This window comes from Olea europaea, chromosome 10, assembly GCF_002742605.1.
Source record: "Olea europaea var. sylvestris chromosome 10, O_europaea_v1, whole genome shotgun sequence".
Classification (NCBI taxonomy): Eukaryota; Viridiplantae; Streptophyta; class Magnoliopsida; order Lamiales; family Oleaceae; genus Olea; species Olea europaea.
Genome location: NC_036246.1, coordinates 13073093 through 13080321, shown reverse-complemented (window position 1 = coordinate 13080321; position 7229 = coordinate 13073093).

Here is a 7229-nt window from a genome sequence, read left to right as displayed (position 1 = left end):
AATTGATGTTTGGGATAGTTTTTCAATTACAAAAACTATCACATATATAGCATTACAATCATCATGCACGAAAAAGTGCAAAATCAAGCCAAAAGGGTATGAAGCACTTCAAAACAACGTCATAATTCAAATAGCCAACAGTCAAATTTTTGTATTGGATGGCCACCTAATACAAAATCGGGTGCCCGTCCAGTTAAATGACCAATGTAATTGTAATACAAGGCCTTGTTGTCGTCCGACTTCAAGAACATTCTCCTTTTTTGTTCTCGTTTTGTTTTCCCTTATTTTTCTTATGGTTAATATCTTCTATCACTTACAAAATCACTCATTGTCATTTGAACAATATTCCAACAAAAATCGAATCCTACAAATTTGGTTAAGGTATCGGAGCTCGGACTTAAGGTTCTTTTCAAGATTTTGATTTTGGCCAGCTGCTTTGGAGATTATTGCCACTAGTTTGGCCAGTTCTCTATTTCGAGAGGTGGTTTGAATCTAATGGTTCTCAGTTATAATCTAAAGTTTCTAATATTTGCTTGATTTCAACTTTGACTTTGGGTACTGTTAAGTGTTCACAGTTCTGTTCAATTCAGGAAAGGTTTGGGGCTGTAGTCTTCAGAGACAGCTTCGTCACTTATGCAGGTTGGGGTTGGCTTTGGCGTTGAACTTCGTTGTTGCACTAATTCCAGCTGCAGGTTTTCGGTCCTACCCAATTGACGCACAGCCTGTGTATTTGTTAAGATTCAAGCTCATCTTCAAAGTTTAAAGCTCGGGGTATGTTTACTTTTATAGTTTGAAAGTTGTAAGTATTTTGTATGTATAGGTGTGACTATATTCAAATTTAAATTTTGAATTTGAATTGCCGTCATGGGACAAGCACATGGGCTTGCTTAGCCTAGTCAATTTAGCATTTTCCTGGGAAAAAAATAATATGTAAGGTGTATGGTTTACATCAATTCACAAATCAGGTACAATGTTTAAAAATTCAAAATTCAAGTTTTTGTATAATTAATTGAAATTATTTATTAATTAAATTAAAAAAGTTACAGTTACACGATTAATGGTCACAGATTCACAATTATAGGTTATAAATTTATTTACTGGCCACATAACATCAAATCAATTGGTCACAAATTAAAAATTTTGTAGACTACAGATTATTTTGACGTCATAAATCAAAATGTTTATAAGTCACAGATTATCAAACTTTAAAGTCATAGAACAAATCGTTGATGTAATGATTATTTTTTGGTCACGGATTATCAAATTTTAAAGTTATGGACCAAATTTTAAGGTCACAGACCACCACCAACAAAAACATACCGGCAATCAACCCAAACCATCAACTTGCACCATCACAAGCATCACCTCCGCGGTTTCGCCGCATACCACACTACATCCACATCGCACCACCACCGCTAGCAAACACCACCAACCGTAATAACACTGCCACCCTCATCGCACCGCTAATTTTTGGTCACAGACGCCTAAATAGTTGGTCACAGATGCCTAAATAGTTGGTCACAGACAGCCCACTCGTCACTGCCATCACAACCACCACCAACATCAACAACAATAGTTGGGCACCACCACCTCTAGAACTACCATCACCTCACCAACATGAGCACCACCGTCTCCAGCCACCACCGTACCCGTAACACCACCAAACCACCATTCCCACAACACACCACCACTGCACACCGCACCACCCATAGCACACCACCACCACCATCTCCTCGATCTCCATTTACACCACACACAACCACCACAGTGCATCGCTGTCAACCACCTAGATCGAACTCGTGCCACCAGATCGCCAAACCACACCACACAATACTGCCACCACACCATACTACACAATACAGCCCTCACCACTACCGCCTGTATCCTACCTAGATCCACTGCACTACACCACCCCGTTAAATCCAACCACCACTCCAACAACCAAAAAAGAATCCAACCAAAACTAATACGACGCTGCCACCGCCAAATCCACCACCACTTGTACCAACTATGTCAACAACCCGACACCACCATCACCATTTCAACAACATAAAAAATCCAACAGAGTAGCTGCAGTGGCGTTGCAAGAGAAATCGAACTAAGAGCCACTCCAACCATCACCGTCCGATCTGAGCGCACTGCAGCGACATTGAGAGAGAAGCCATGTACAGCAACTTCATCGCCAATCTATGCAGAGCTACCACCTCCGATCTTTGCAAAGCCAAAGCAACGACGATGCGCGACTTCTTCACGCCTGTCTTCGTCGGCAGTGCTCTCCGAGGGGCAACGACGGTTCATGTGCGAAGGGTGTGGAAAAGAGAACAGAGATAAGAAGGGAGATGTACTCATCGGCGTACTGCGGGTGGCAGTCTTCGGCAATGGGCGGCAGCGCCGGAGTTGTGGTCAAGTAAAGAGAGTGAGAAGAGAGAAATTGAGAGAAATGAATTTGAATTTTAAGGTTTAGACTGGGATGAGATAGGGTTGATATATTTTATATCAATATTATTAGTTAAATTAATACCTGAATTGTGAATATAAAACTTTCCCAACTGATTTTTGCACTATGATCTTGAAATGTTTGGAATTTTGTAATTTCTACTTTTCCCAAGCTAGGCTTTTTATAGCTCCTAACCCATCATAGACTTTGGGCAAGAAAAATGGCAATTTGTCTTAACATTGCGGGCTATCTCCACTTAAAAATATTGATATCCTTGCCCAGACTTTTGATGAGGCAGTTAAGCAAAGTGAGATTTTACAATCAGGTAAGCAACCTATAGATCCTTCGATTATTGCTGATGATCAGGCAACTAAATCTCCTAGTGTCTCTAGAATACTAAGAGATGAGGGCACGGATTGAGAGAGTGCAATGGAAAAGCCTCAAGTACTTGCTAATAATGCAAGAGATGGTAAGAAGCTGACTCAAAGTGACGCCAAAGGTCCTTGGGTCAATACTTTTTGAAAATAATAGGAATATGGATGAAGGCTTCAAGTTGGAAATGATCGTTGATCAGCCTAATATTGTATCTGTGGTGGATCATGAAGTAGATAACGTGTAAGAATGGTAAGTGTGTTGCATGTTGGCCCTTATTTTGTGTTTGGTAGGCCATTAATGTTACATATTATGCCCTGTTGTTTCGAATTCAATGATGATGGGATTAGCAATATGCCAACGTGGATAAAGTTACCAATGCTACCGCTAGATTGTTAGAATCCTAAAGTTTTGTTTAAGATTGCCTCAAAGGTTGGTAAACCTATATCCACGGATAAGCTCGCTTAAACCAAGGGGAGATTGTTGTGTGCTCGAGTTTCTGTGGAAGTTGATGCTTCTAAAGATTTAGTTCGTAACGTTCAAATGAATTTGCCTATCGAAAAATTGAAAGTTCAACATGCAATGTATGAGTATGTGCCTAAGTTTTGTGATAATTAAGTTGTTTGGGTACACCACAGTCACATGCTCCTCAAAAGTCAAAGCTGCTAAATAAAATCAGATTGTGATTCAGGTTAATAAACATAGGTAGGCTGCTGGGGATAAACCAAATTGCTGAAAATAGTGACTCTGGCAGATATAGCTAGTCAGGTTGCTGAGGACAGATTGGTTCGGGCGGATGTGGCTAGACAAATTATCAAGGACGGATTAGATCAAATAGATAGGTTGGACATAATTCTTGAAATGGTGTTTACTCGGCCTAGGGCAGCAAGTTGAACATAATGATGCTCATCTAAAGACACAAATGTACCATGATGATGCTCCATTTACCCAAGTTGTTAATAGGAAAAAAGGGACGAATCATGATAAGAGTAGTGGACGAATTACTCCAACTCCATATGAAAATAATCAATTGACTAAGGTAGGGATAGGTTGTTCTTCTAATTCACATGAAACAACATCTAAGGCATCTAGTAATGAAAAATTGAAAGGAAAGCTAGAGGAACAAAGAAATGTAATTGCTGCTAAGGATAAGAAGAAGGGAATTTTCCTTGCTTCATTATCATGAAGATCGGCTTTTGGAATATTAGGGGATTGAACCGTCTCCTCAAGCAAAATAAGGTTCAATACTTGATGAAAATGCATAATATTGACGTAATGAGAATTTTGGAGACAAAACTTTTGGCCTACTAAGCTACAAAGGGCATTAAGGAATAAGTTTGCAGGACACTTACACGTGAATAACTTCATCATGCATCGTCTTGATAGGATTTTGATCTTTTGGGATCCTTTGAAGGTGGATGTGTCGAGGTGATGGATTTTATGGCACAAGCCATACATTGCGTTATTATATCCAAGGTAACTTCCATATCCTTTTAAGTTAGTTTTGTATATGCTTTCCATACTATTGTTACTCGTAGGTCTCTTTGGAATTGTATCATGGAGCTTGGGACTAATTGCTCATTATCGTTCTTGATTATAAGTTTTTTTAACAACATGCTTAAGTTTGATGAAAAGTGTAATCAAGTGGATGTTACACCATATGAAACTGGAGACTTTGAGAATTGTTGTTTTAATGTTGGGCTTACAGATATGAAATCTACTTGATATTTCTACTCGTGGACCAACACTACTGGTTCAAGGGAAATTGATAGAGCCACGAGTAATGATGTGTGGGTACAATCAAGGATTTATAGCATTACTGAATTTTTACTTTCGGGATGTCTCTCGGATCACTTTCCATGTATTGTACCACTTTTGCAACAAGATGATAACAAAGTAAAACCTTTTAGGTTTCTCAACATATGGATGTAACATGAAAATTTTCTTGATCTTGTTCAAGATTGTTGGAACAAAGAGATAGTGCGAACAAAGCAATTTATTCTTTGTAAAATGCTATAAAGTCTTAAAAGGGTACTTAGGATGCTTGATGATAAGCATTTCTTACATATCTCCTCTTAGGCTGAAACTGCATTTAGAATTTTAAAAGATGCGCAAGTGGAATTGCAAGGTAACCTTTCTAATTTCATATTCAATGTGAGGTTGGTAGATTGAGGACCATGTTTCTTGGTAAAGCGGAGAGAAGTTTTTACTACCAAAAAGCTAGGTGTGTTTATCTGAAAAATGGTGATAAGTATACTAAGTTCTTCCATTCAACGGTAAAGAGAAATAACAAGATGAACTACATTGCAACCATTTTGAAAAGGGATGGGACCTATACTACTAATCTTAAGGAAGTAGTGGTTGAATTCATTTACTTTTATAGTGAATTGCTAGGAAAATGCTGCCATGTTCTATTAAGGCCGAAGTTGTGAAGAATTGACCCGTTCTAACGGAAGAGCATGCTTTGTCATTTATTCTTGAAGTTACAGATCATGAGATTAAAGAGGCTTTTTTTAGTATTGGAGATGATAAATCGTCAAGTCCGGATAGGGATGCCAACAAATTGAGCCGAGCGGGCTCTCGAGCAGAAACTTGAGGCTCGGCTAGAGTAAAATGAGCGAGCTTTTTTTGGGGTTCGAGCCGAACTAAGCTTTTGCTTGGCAAAAAAAATTAGACTCGACCTGTGCTTTTGGCTCGGGTCTTTTCGAGTTGAGCCGGGTAGGCTCGATTTTTTTTTTTATTTTGGAATTTTTTTTAAAAAAAGTTAAAAAAGGTAGTCAAGCGCTTTTTTTTTTTTTTTTTTTAAGGCAGCCTTTGCTGCCTATTAGGCAGCAGCACATTGGTAGCGTGTTGTTGCATTTAATTTAATTTTTTTTAAATATAGGCCTGTGAGCCCGAGCGAACGAGCCACACAAGTCGGCTCGGACTTTGCTTGATACCCCAAAACAAGGCTAGGGCTTTTTCCAGGCCGAGCCACGGGCTGCCTGAGTCGACGAGCCCGATTGCCATCCCTAGATTTGGATGGTTATACAACTTGTTTTCTCAAAAAGGCTCGGGGAATTGTTGGAGTTTAAGAGGGTTATCAAAGATTTTTTCAACTCTTCTTCTCTTCTTAAACAAGCAAATCATATGGTGATTGCCTTGGTTCCTGAGACAGATCACTCATCTTCCGTCGGAGACTATAGGCCGATTGTATGTTGTAATGTATTTTACAAGTGATTACAAAGATTATTGCTTTTAGACTGGAATCTATACATGGATCCATTGTGGATCAAGCACAAGAGGCATTTGTGGAGGGAAGAAGCATGATGGAGAACATTCACCTTGTGCAAGAGCTTTTGAGTCAATACAATCGAAAAAGAATTGCCCCAAGATACCTTCTTAATTTTGATTTAAGGCAAGCATATGATTCGTTGAATTGAGACTTTCTCAAAAAGTGTGCCCGAAGGTTTATATTTTTCAACTAAGTTTACTGGTTGGATTATGGAATGCATTTCTACTCCATTGCACTCAATGGTAGTCTACATGGCTTCTTCAAAGGTAGAAAAGGGCTTAGCAAAGGTGATCCATTATCTCCATTCTTGTTTGTTCTTTGCCTTCAATACTTTTCGAGAACGTTGAGAGGTGATACTGAAAATAGTGATTTTAACTATCACTCAAAATGTGGCCCGTTAAAGATCCCACACCTAGCATTCGTCGATGATGTGATGCTCTTTGCTAGGGGTGATTTTATTGCAGTTAGGATTTTGATGAATTGTCTTTCTAAGTTTGGAGATGTACCGAGACTTAGAATGAATGCTAGCAAATCTAGCTTCTATACGAGGGGTACTAATGGGTAAGAATTAGAGGATGTTGTTGCATTAAATGACATTCCTAAAGGTTCCATGCCGTTTCAGTATTTGGGTATCCCACTTAGACAAGGTCCTCACTATCTTATGCAAGTAGGACGGAACTTGTTAGAGCCGTGCTACAAGGTGTGGAATATTTTTGGCTCTCTATATCCCATTCCATCAACGATAGCAGTAAGGATTGTTAAGCCTTGCTGAAATTTTCTTTGGGGTGCTAAAAAATCGATGGTTACATTGAGTACCATTTGCTTACCGAAGATGGAGGGAGGTTTTGATTTAGAGATATCAAAAGTTGGAATTCAGCTCTTCTAGCTGAAAACCTTTGAAATATTCGTGCTAAGAAATAGACGGTATAGATTAAATGGGTTAACCAAATCTACCTTCAAGGGGAGGATATTTTGGGGTTTAAGGTAAAGAAAAGTGATTCTCCATTGCTCAAAAGAATGTTTGAAATTGGGGACACTGTTGCTGGGAATGACCGAAATGGCCAAGCTGCTGGGAACATGCTGTCAAACTGGAATAATGCTGGAAAGTATTGTGTCCAGGCTGCCTTTGAGTACTTTCGGCCAAAG